Here is a 12,580-nt window from a genome sequence, read left to right as displayed (position 1 = left end):
GTCTCAGGTTCTGTCTTCAAATTACTTGGAAGTATCATACATAAAGAAATAAGCAAGTCATCCCATTTCAGAGACCAACCTCAGAGAGATGTCTGGCTGTTTTGTTTGAGTGATTAATTGTTAGCAAAATAATTTCAGATTCCTTTTCGGCTGGTCACATTATTGATTTATTGTTGGAGCTCTATTTTTCATATTAAAGATCTTCTACAATATATTATGGAAAACATTTAACTGGCTTTGTACATCACATACTGTTTACATTTGATTATGCTGTTTGAGTTTTTATCCCACTGGAATATTCTGATCATTTGACCTGCCTTGATTTATAATTGAATGCTTTTTATTATTAGAGAGCTTCTACTCGAACCATATATCATTCTGAATGTTTTTTTTTGGCATGGCGGAGAACACACTTTGGCAGGGTATTAACTCCAGCTTTTATCCCATCCCTCTTGCTGGATGAAGGTCACTCTCTATCTGCAAAATGACTTTCCTCTCTTCCCTTTCATCCCTGCTTTCCTCCCATCCTCCACACCAGGGCATGAGTCAGAGAATATGACACCTTAGAGAAAAGGGAGGAGAGGAGATGGTGGAGAACAGTATACAGAGAAAGGAGACAAATTAAGAAAGAAAGGGGGAGAGATGGGGACAGTTGCAGGAAGAGAGACGAGTTGATCGATATTCCAGAGAAACAAGTAACCTGAGAATTATGCGGCCTGGCCCTGCTGCCTTGAAAAACAAGACACCGTTTTAAAAACAGGAATTAAATCAATCAAAGCACAGATGGTGCAGGAGTTCCGATTCACCGTACAGTATCCTTCATCGTGGCGCACAGTATGTCTGCAAAGTCATATTGTTTACACATTTGCTACGCTTAAGTTAGCTGTGAAGCTGGTGTGTTATTTGGTATACAACAGTACCCGCACACGTTGAGCTGAAACTACATATTACATAAGCTCCTCAACAAACTGAGCGCAAACCCAAATATAGTGCAGTCCCTCTTAAATATTTCAGGCACTCGGCAGCTGAAGAGGGGGATAAAAGGCTTCTCTCCTTCTTGGGTGCTATACAAAAACACACACACGTACACACACACTAATGCAGATGGCCAATTGAAAAAAAACCTCAATTAAGTATTTAGGATACTGTATAGTGAAGCGTATTACTGTTGAGAAGGCAGTCTTTTTGCTTATTAGCTTGATACACAGCACTACTAAAACTAGTTAAGCATACGCCTATCCATGTTATCCATATTTCTTGTGGGGGTTTCTGTACATTATTTACGACATGAAAGAAGCTCTTTGAGAGTAACTTCTGAACTAAATAAATCACGCTCATGAGACTCTGTGCGAGACACAACAGGAGAGTCATGGGGCCTGCTGGGTCAATCTTTGCAGCTCGACACAGAGCTATCTTTTCATAGCGGGGACAGCCTGTGGCTCTGTCAGCCACTGGTTCAGGCTTAAGAACAGCAGCGTGGGTCACATTCTGCATCAGAAAGAAAGGCTCTCTTCATAAGGAGGACAAGAAGCTCCAAAACAAAGGAAACAACACTGTTCCATCATTAAGTATTCATGTGATTTTGCTTCACAACCCACTTTGTAGTAAAACATTAGGATTATGAACTGACATCTAATGTAATCGACAAAGCTGAAAGAGAGGGAGTTGAGCCTCAAGAGTCTGTAGTTATTAGATAGCGACAAGCACTGGTTAATTGCTCAAATGCAGGTTAATTGCTACAGGGGATTTGCCTCAAATATTGGAGAGAAAATTAATTTGTTTCACAACAACGCTCCTGTGACAACAACAACAAAATCACCGCCTGAGTGAAGAAGATACTGACTTCTGTGTAGAGTCCAAAAGCACTACAAGTTCTTACAGTCAACAGGGTGTAGAAAAGAGAAGGAAAATAATTTAGGACTAATTTAACATTGACATGACTTTAGTAATCAAGAGAATAACACGTGTTAAAAGACATTTTGTTAATTGCTCTCTGCTATCATGGGTTAAAAGGGTCTAAGGAAGTTCTTCTTGTACTCTCCTAGTCAGTAAAACATGATTAAATATCCATGATCTCGTTCTGGAGAACTGTTTATAGAGTGAAGCTTCTGCAAGGGACTGCAATTACTTGATGACTGCAAAGTAAAACTAAGCATTGTTTCTGTTTCACCCTACTCTGCAAGAACAGCATTTTAGTAGATGAGAGGGAATATTGGCAGTTGCCAGACGTTGGAGCAGCACGTGTCAGGTCTGGCTTCTGTTATTTATGAAGCCTCTCGGCCCCAGCCCTCACTCTGCAGCAGAGATGCAGGTGGGGTTTCATTATTGAAGATGCTCTTCCACTTCTTATTAGATCTCTGGCTTTCAGAGTGCATTAAGGAATTGCATTTGGACAGAGAGTCAGCAATACAAGATGGTCTGTGTCTGTGCCCCCTGTAGTTCCCCAGGCTGATGTGAGAATGGCACATATATTTTAAATTCGATGTCTTATTCCATTTTTAGATAAAGAGTGTATTTGCACTCAAGCAGATACCCCCAATACCACACACAGATACAAGTAATACAATTATGTTATTTATTGATCTCTGTTATGTGGCTAGTAAGATGAATCTGAATCCCTTTTCTCCTCCTTCTTTGGTAAAGAAGTCACACAAGGCATTAAACCTGAATGAATTCTCCTACAAACAGCTTACAGTTTCACCCTACTGTTAGTGCTGTGCAATTCTCCAATTGTGTCCTATTTCTCTCCATGTTTGTTTGAGTGGTGCACATGTAAGATTCATGAGCCTCTCCAGGCAGCAGGAACATGATTTCCTGAAAGTGGCAGCTGGTCCACTATCGGCTGCTTTTTTATTGATTATTTTTTTGTGATGAGTCTTACGATGATCAATCTCATGAATTTCATAGTTGCTTAAAGTGGATTAGGCAATAATATGCTAAACATGTGAGGGTTATTAAGTGGAAACAGGAGACATCATTTATTTATTTCCAGCTGTTACAAGCTTAGGGAAACATCAAGATGTGTTGCATTGAGGCCTACAGTATGTTACATTAAGATGGTGACAAGTTTGTTTGTCTGTGGCAGCTAAATGAAAATAATCCTTTAAATGACTAGTGTTTACAAGCTCTGGTGTCTGGCAAACAAAACTGCAAATACCTGGAATCTGTACAGATGATAAACACAACCGTTTGCTTTTTTCACAATACAACTAAACTACACACACAAATTAGTCTGAAAGCTAATGGTCAAATTGAGTAAAACATGTCCAGTCAAATAGCGTCTGCACTGGGTTTTGGTTTTCATTTGGGTCAGCCTAACAGGACAATTTTTCTTTCCAGTGTAAGACTAATGTAATTAGGCATCTTGGTGAATAATGGTGCTGTCACACACACTCGCTGCCTCAGCACCAAGCAGGCGCCCACAGTACCGGACTTGTTGAGAATGATCCTTGTGTGTTCAGGACTGGCCTGGCCAACTGGGTCCACTTTCATTATCATAAAACCGTCAACACACAAGAGCCCAATTGTCCTCGGTCTAACTGTGTCCCCTGCTCATCTGGCGACTTTGTGCCGTACGCTGGATTTAACAACACAGTCACTTTATGGCTTCATTAATCCAGCTCCTGCCTATGAATCTAGTATTTTAGGATAGGATTTCAGTTTATACACAACAAGTAAAAACATGACACACAGGCTGTTGTGATTTAGAAGGACAGTAAGAATGCAATTGGTTAAAAGTGGTCTGATAGCTTAATTTGGTTATTGCTAACATTTTATTGCTAAAAGAGCTGTTTTAATGATGAATTAAAAAGCACATATCTATTTATGTAGTATAATAGGAGGAAGACACTAAACATGACAGTGGATAGCGATCAACAATGTCACACAGGGTGAGAGCTCTTTCAAGTTTGAGAATTAGGAACATGCCGTCCGAAAATGTGCCTTTACAAATAATAACTAAGTCACTTACCTGTTCTCATGTAAATGGTCTTGGGTTGCAGTTGCCACTAAAGTATCCCCATGGATGTGTGTTGTGACCGGGCTTTGTATCCACATAGAGTCCAATGACGCGGACGTGTAGCGCGGACTGTCCTCGCGGTGTGTCAGCAGACTGGAGTGCAGGGCGCCTGTGCGCTGAGGAGAGACACGCACACACTGAGAGATAAGCAGGCGGAGACCACCCCGCACACCCTGATCAACATTTACCGAGACCGGGAGCTCGTGGGAGAATACAGAGTGCTCTCTGAGTAAAACAAGTCCTTTTTGGCTCAGCTGCCTTTAAGACTCCAGTAAGAGCTTATGTTTGTATCCCCGCCTCGGTCGGTGTGGTGGATCCTGGCTGTCCCTACTGGACCTCAGTGCGCCTCTTCCCTGTGCGTCGCACCGCAGATTGACACATTCCGGATCAGTGAGACTCTGTGGGGTGTGAAATCAAAGCATGACAGCAGAAATTACATTTGCGAAATTTAATCAAACTGTTCATATATCTGCGACATTGTCTCAATTATAGTGGAGAAATTGACTACTCGGGCGTCCATTTTTCCTACCCCGCTTATTTGGAGAAATTGTCACAGGGTTGTCACAGACTACACTTCAGCTACGGGTAACAAAAAACATAGATATCTAATAAAAAAATACTTGAGCAAAAAAAAAGAAAAAAAAGGACACTTTAAAGGGCGTTGGTCTGATTAAAATCGGCGTTGCAAATGTAAAATTGAAGCTCATGGAATTTTCTTTTGAAGTTTATGGTGTGCATGAGACAAGTAACTTTCTCTCACATAGCGCCCTCTAGCGTACTTCTCTTGGTGTTGCAACTCACACCAAGAAGCATATTTGTGGATGTATGTTTTTCAGCATCATTTATCATTATTCTATCTTATCTTGCACAAGATATGATTTGTAGTATTATTGTCTAATATGTACTCCATGTCCAGAAAATAGGCTGGCATTCTTTACCTTGGACACGGTTTAAACAAAAAACATTGCAGAAACAGAATGATGTCTTTTTCAAACCCCTCATAAATGTGATGAATTCTCATTCGACAAAACGGCTCATTAATTTAAAGACATTGAAGGAAGACATCAACAGACCCACTGCCTCCTGTGTGAAGGAGGGAGTGTCAGGGTAATTTGAGCACAACATCTCCATCTATTTCACAAACTATCTGAGGTGCCTCTCGTTCGCCACAACAGAATGGATTTAGACTCATATTTATATTTGTAAACAAACGGCCTCTGTTTATCACTGCATGACAATTTTACCACCATCTCTTTGCTGTTACATTTTGTCCCTTTGTCTGATAGCGACATTCTCTCTTGGCTTGGAGTCAAAAGAGAATAGAGAAATAAAGCACATTCACACAGTTCATTATTGTTTGTTATGTATTTCAATGATGTATGATGAGAATGTTGACTTAGAGACACGCTGGATATCAGCACAAAGAGCTGTAATTATCTGGTATGATTACTGCAACCCTGTTCCAGTGCACTGCCACTAGGCGATGAAGCCATATTACAACTTAACCTTGAGGGAAGAAACATTACACTATTATGTCTTAAATCTCTTCATAGGTTAAACATATCTTAAGGCAAGCAAAACAATAGTTATATGGCCCATTATTGTTTTATCTGTCACCTCTGTGTGAGTTTCTAAATAATTGTAACTCAATCACTTTAACATATAAAAACTTTACTGAATGAAAAACTTGCTGTGGTCCATCTGGTCCAGTGTCAGAGTGATGTGTTGTTTTTCAAACAGTAGGAGGTGCTGTGTGATTTCAAATCCATCTTGCAGAGACAGGGTGCTTTGTTAAAAAATGCAACCACCACTAGGGGTGTGTGGGTCAGACCACTGCCAGCCATCACTCATGTTGATGTGGCTTTAAAAACAGCTAAGGTGCACTGTCGGATATGACTCAGCCATCAACTGAGAGAGGGAATTGTGATTGCTTCAATACACTTGCCACATATAATGCAAGGAAATAATAAACAGAGTGAGCTCTGCATTGAATCGCGGCTGGACAAGCTGAGGGAGCGCACTAGGTGTGCAAGTTCTTAGAAATCACATTTCCTCCATGCTAGGTGTGTATGGGACAAATGTGTAATGATAAAGAGGGGAGACATGTTGACTTTGATTTGATTTCTTTTTTGAGTCAGTTTTAGTGACTGAACCACACACTGGAGATATATTTATATTCAGAGTACATCAAATTAAGTTTGGTTAAGCCTGAGATGATCACATGTGTTTTTCATTGTAAAATCATTGAGCTGGAAATTAAATTGTGATTTCAAATTCATAAAAGCCTTGCTTGTGCTGATTTAAGCCCATGGTATGTACACAGACCCCCCACTTGCTTTGGCAAACACAATGTATATCATTCCTGCTTGTCTGAGAGCATTCAAGCTTGACAAATACCTCTCATACTAAATGGCACTGAAACAAGGAGAGATGACAGAAGGGCGACAGCTACAATTACTCAGCCGTGGAACGTCTCACTTCTTCCCTCCAATCCTCCCATGCACAAACAAACATGGCTTAAAAATCACTGCATTGGATTTCACAGCGTGTCTTAACTTTGTCCTGACAAATGGTGATTGAAGATGTATTCTGCTTTTGTGTGCTTCCACAAGAGCTCAGAAAAAGGTCATAGTCTTTCACTTTACTTTTGCAGTAGTTTGATCCTTTTGAAAGCTGAAATAATATTTGAGCAGTGGTTTTCTTTTACGTCTTCATTGATGGTCATTTATCAAACATAAAACCTGCCTAAAACTTCCTTTCCTTTAAGAAAAGTCTACAGGAGCTACAGGTGTTTAAATGTCTGCAGTGCCGGCTAAAAGAAAAAAAGAGACCCACAAATAAAATGCATGAACATGCACGTTTGATTCCTATATAGTGTTTACCACTGTGGCAATGATTTGCATTTAGATGCAGAATTGGGATGTTTATTAGAAAGCACATTTCCATATATCTTCCTTTGAAGATGTATGGCTTTGCTTTGAAGTGAGTATATTATTTTTGAACAATGGGTGTGAAGGAGACATTGGACAGAACAGACTGTAGTTGGAATACTAATATTTTGTAATAAATAGCTTACAGGAAAAGGATGATCTTAGCCATGCTTTTAAGTGTCTGTTTTGGATGTGCTGGGCATAGAGGAAGACGAGCTATTAGTGATACAATATTTCCCTTTACGTTGTTGTATAGTGTGGTGCAATCAAATATCCCTTCTTATCCATCCTTTGTTTTTCAATTGGCTAATATAAAAATAGCACAGTCCATAAAGAGGAAAGAATTTACTGCAGGCAAATAATGAAGTAAAAAAACAAGATCAATTGAGTTTGACACTTTATGAGACAAGGCTTAAGCAGATATTAGATCCAAAATGAAAATAAATAAATGTAATAGACTCATTTAGATCCACAGGGGGGGGGGTGTTCAATGTGATTAGAGGCACTTTTAGTTGTATTTTTGATAGTTGTATCAAAGCTCACAGAAAGATCACTTCCAAGAAAACCATCTGATATTCATCAAAGCATTTATTTTTTTCAAGCTGTCAGTGACTCTATTTGTGTGATGAAGCTCTCTGCTTGCCAAGTTACTTAGAACTGAATGCTGTAATTGATATTTTTATATCAACTGATTATGCAAAAAGAGTGTGACAATATGAAAAGGGGGCACTTGTAGTGATCTTAGAAAGAACCATCAGCTGAATCTGCAGCTAAAAAAGCTACAGAGCTTTATAGAAAGTTTCACCTTGTTGTTTAGCTGCTGCAACTTTTCTGTTGTGGTTTACTCTCGCTGTCTCCTGTTCGACTTCAGCATGCAGCTGTTTCCGGAAACAAAACTCTCTAGTTAACAAGACTGGCTAAGCACCAAGTGGCAGAGGGACACAGCTGTTGAACCTAGTGGACCAGCTAGCAGCTTAAGCGACATAGCTTAAAAGAGATTGAATATTGTACATTTATATTGATCAGATGACAGATGCAAAACCCAAAATAAATACTTGTCCGTTTTCTATCCCAATTTACACTCAGAATAGGATGATATGTCAATTTTGTGTCCACAACTTATGTTATGTTTCTGCAATGTTGCATTCAGCTACCTATAGTTACTGAAACGTCTTTTGTCTACTGTTTTTTTAAGGAGAATCTCCTGGTGGTAATGGACACAGTGAGGTCCAATCGCAGCATGGCCAGTAAAATGTTGGTGAGAGTTAATTATAAATTCTCTCGCCTCTCGGCTATCATAAATGTATCCAAAGCTTGCTTGCCTTAACAAAACATGAACACAACTAAAAGGGTTATGACTTTGTGCGGATTGAAACCACAGTCAAGATATTATTTACTGATTTCCAGACCATGCAGTTGGTAAAGCGATTATATCTTAATTCATTGCAGCATTCATTGCAGCTTTCATAAAATGGCTCCACAGATCATTGTTTTATGTGAAATGGCAAATAAATCCTTTGTCCTTAGATTTTGAACAGGAATCTTAACTGAACAGCTTACTTTTCACCATTCAAACATCATTTAAACATAAGGAATGACTTTAAAATGACTGTTTTAGAGTGTTGTTGATGAAAGACTTGTTATACCCTCTGTAGTTTAATAGCAAAGACAGATCACTGCTGAATTTCTCTTTCATTTAATAATTATGAGTCTCCTCCTGCACCCAGATAAATGAAGCTTTGTTCAATACCGTGTTCTAGTTTTAATTGAACCACTTAAAAAATGGAAATTACATAAAGGTCCTCTTCTAATTTTTGTGATTATGCAGCAAAAAGGAATATGTAACTGTTTAATGTCTCAGTAACAGGACCTCAGCCTTGGCCAAGGGTTGTAGGTGCCTTAATTCAGTGTGTTCAAACAATTGTGAGGATGAGATCATGACAGATGTAAGAGGAGGTGATCCTCCAGGCTATGTCTCTAGTGGGCCAAAGGATATTCTGTCATCGGCAGGTGCACAAATATGCAATTGAGGCCACATTATGATGGTATGGTTTCTAGTGTTGTGGTTGGTAAAAGCCCGTAGGCAGGAACCTGATCTGATAAGTATTGTGGAAACTGTGGGAAGTCCTGGAATTCATTTCAAAGAGGTGCAAAAGAGGGAACAAGAACTCAAACTGCATAAATTAGAATCTAAGGATGTCATCTGAATGTGAATGTTCTTTTTAACCCTGCACTTTTTGTCCCTCAAATGATCTGATTGCCATGTTAACCTTGCATTTGATAAACAGAAGTGGGAATTAGCATTACATAACTTACTGATAACTTAATATGCCGGGGCCCCATTTGAGCTCTTGACGGTAACTTCAGAGACAGGTTTATCTTCCGTCTCATGTAACAGGTATGAAGGGTACCTTCAAACAGCTTTTGATCTTGAAAAGTGCACCGGGGTGGGGACACGGGGTAATATAATCTGTGCTGGAGCACAATCCTTTACTTGTACACAATTCCACAGCAATATGGAAGTAAATTATTTTGTAACTTTGGAAAGTCCTAAAAGTACAGAGGGTTAGGGTTAGAGAGGGCTTGCATTTGCTGACATTGATGTTCAAAACAATCTTGCAAAATTACATGATATCCATTCTTTGGCAGCTGAATAATGAACTACTAGGATACTTATTTATGTCATATTTATTAAGAATACGTTTTTTGTGTGTGTCAGGACTCCCTCAGTGCCAAGGATTTGCAGTGAAAAACGCCTGACAATCAAAAATCAAGAATAAAGGCTGAATGTTTATAACTATGCAGCCTACAAATCACATAAACAATTACAATGAAACAATCTGTCAGAGAGCTGGTTAGCGTGCCAGTTTGTGCTTGTCTCTGTGACCTGGGCTTTAATTATTGCAACCATTGTTTTTTCATCGGTTTTTAACCCGTTGTTGTCCCAAATAGTATGTTCGTGAGCAAACGTAATTGCATGCAATGAACTAGAGGCTAACCTACATATATTCTCCTGTTGGGAATTGAGCAACTGAAATGGGAATTACATCTTGGATAATAAACCTCAAAAGGATTTTGTAATGACTAACGCAGTGAGTAGAAAACATGCAAGTACTTTTTATGTTCATTTTTGTTTGATCAGATAGCCATGCTTTATATCAAGGAGTTTTCTGCAGGCAACATTCATGCAAGGCTGATAGTGTCTTACATTTTATAGCATATTTATTTCACTTAAAAAAATGGGTATGTAGAAAAAAACATGCTGATATTTCTCAAAGTAGGATGTTGGAAATAGTATTGTTTGGCATTTGTGCTGAAACCGAAGTATTGCATCGGCACAAGGAAACATTTTTAGACCATTCCCAAGTCTACTGGGGATTCATCTTGCTCAGAATCAAATTGACTGAGTGATGATTGAGTAAAGAATGATGACATGATGGTAAGGACACCAATGTCATTTTTCCTTCAGCAAGTCTGAGCCCAGAAGTCTCTTCCATAGTAGTAATATTTTCCCCCCCATATTGTAAATACTCATAAATTCCTATTTGAGTAAAACAATCTGTTTTGTGTTGGACACTGATTAACTATAATACTACAAGGATATTTGTACTAGCATTGCTGTGCTGCTTGGAGCTATGATTGTTTGCTCATTATTATACTTGCAGATAAAAAAAAGAGACAGCTGTAATTTACATCTGTAAGACTAAAGATAATTCAGTCAGATAAATAGAACAAACACATTGTAATTTACATTTTACAACAACTCATCTGAGCCTTAGGGGATAAAGGAAAAAGATCCTTTAGGTTTTTGTTTGGCTACAAATGCCTATACACATCCCAGGAATGTGGAGAATGGCGAGAGAGCGACAAGAGAGGCCTTGTATTTGTAGGTCTATCTCCTGCCCACCCTGTAGATTAGCCTCTTATCTGTTAAATGAGATGGTGCCGACGGATTTGGATAATAGGACTTTGGCATCAGCACCATGCTCCCTGTACTGAGGGCTGTCCTGTATCACAGAAAGTCCCTGTGCCAGAGTTAAGCGGCACAGACAACCTTGGACCAAGCAGTGGGTGGATATGGGGAGCCACATAATAGGCAGCTTCAGATGCTGCCATTCCTTCTGCCTGAGCACAGCTGATGCTTTTTTCCTTCTTTTTCCTGGTTGTCTCTTATCATAGATATGACTGAGACATCGGACAATGAGTGATACACCCCAGAGTTTAGATTTAATTCACACTTCCCCACATTTCAGGATGTGTGTGCGGCTTTGATTCCCGTAGCCGTTGACTCATTCCATCTCTGTCTGTGCTGTTATCATGTGACTAGCCAGGTAATAAGGCAGGCTGAAATGCATCCTCCAGCTCTGAATCATGATTTGATCTGACTTGTAGTCTCCCTCACCCCGGGCCGGAATTGATAGGTGGCGTTAAGTGCACACCTGGGACCCAATGTTGGGTCCCTGCTCTTTCTCCCTATTTCCTTCCCCCCTTAGCCCAGGGCCTCAGACAGATATTAAGCAGGAGTACTGCTCCACAAACTTGGCTGCCCATGCAGACTTACCGAGACAGAGCTGCCTGCCACGTTAGTCGTGAGTGCCAGTCACCGTCAGGTTCAATGGACAAAACTGGAACACATTCCTGAGACCTTACACATTGCTTGCTAGTTAATAAATGTCTCAGCCCGCATAGGAAAGAAAACTCAGGAAGGTGATGATTATTTAGACCAGAGAGGTATTGGGAGAGAACACTGAGTCTGGTTACCCTGAACAGGCTTTTCACTCTAAGCAGGGATTTGACTGTTCCAGATTCAACCCAAGGGGGTCATTGATATCTAAAGCTTCAGACATCCAATCAACAAATTGTCAAAAGACAAAAATGTTAACCTTATAGTGGTGCTAGTGGACAGGTCAGAGAGTCATTAACGTCAGTAGGCTTTGTCCTCTCATGACCTCAAATGACTGAACCAAGTGTTATGGCAATACATCAAGTAGTTCTTGAGATATTTCAGTCCTGACCAACGTGGTAAACAAATGCATGAGCACATTGCCATCGATAAAGCCATGGCTAAACAAAGTGTACATTTAGATAACATGCCGTATCACTGCCCCATCACTCATAATTCTGGCATTCACACCATTCAATTATTCCATAGAAGAGTTAGTCATCACTAAACTAAGTGTTTCAAAGGTCATAGCTACTAGATTGATTTGTTTCAAACATTGTCCAAATAAGAAACTAATGATAACTGATAGCTGAATATGGTATCATTGTTAAATGTTTATTGGGTTTCCAAGGAATTAAAATGTATGACTGTGTAACTACATTACAGCACGGAAATACCCGTAACTGATTAGGTGACTGGGATTTCCAGGCAACTGCTAGAGAGTCGAAGTACACATTTAGGGGCTACTGAGTATTCAGTAATCAGGTTTTGAGTTGATTTCTGCTCTTCATTGGGGTCATCCTGTGGCTCTGCCATTTGCTAATTTTTGTATTTGCTGACGTCTTCTTGATGTGTTTCATAGTCATTAGACTTGTTTGTCTCTGATAAGAAAAACAAATACCTCCGTCAGAGAGGCCATTAGGGGCTTTCCCTCAAACTAGCATTTAGCATGAGGTCTACTCAAGAGCT

The 12,580-nt window shown here is 39.7% G+C and overlaps 1 protein-coding gene across 2 annotated transcripts in view; it reads right to left on the bottom strand.

The window, feature by feature from the left end:
• LOC134872211 (poly(rC)-binding protein 4-like) overlaps positions 1-4,480 on the bottom strand; it is a 29,998-nt gene extending 25,518 nt beyond the window's left edge. For both annotated transcript variants that reach the window (XM_063895401.1, XM_063895410.1), the window contains exon 1: positions 3,971-4,480. The gene's annotated coding sequence lies outside the window, so the exon portion shown is untranslated. The remainder of the gene's footprint in view (positions 1-3,970) is intronic.
• Positions 4,481-12,580: the final 8,100 nt, after the last annotated feature.

The sequence above is a fragment of the Eleginops maclovinus genome, chromosome 1, assembly GCF_036324505.1.
Source record: "Eleginops maclovinus isolate JMC-PN-2008 ecotype Puerto Natales chromosome 1, JC_Emac_rtc_rv5, whole genome shotgun sequence".
NCBI lineage: Eukaryota > Metazoa > Chordata > Actinopteri > Perciformes > Eleginopidae > Eleginops > Eleginops maclovinus.
This window is presented reverse-complemented; position numbering and strand designations above follow the sequence as displayed.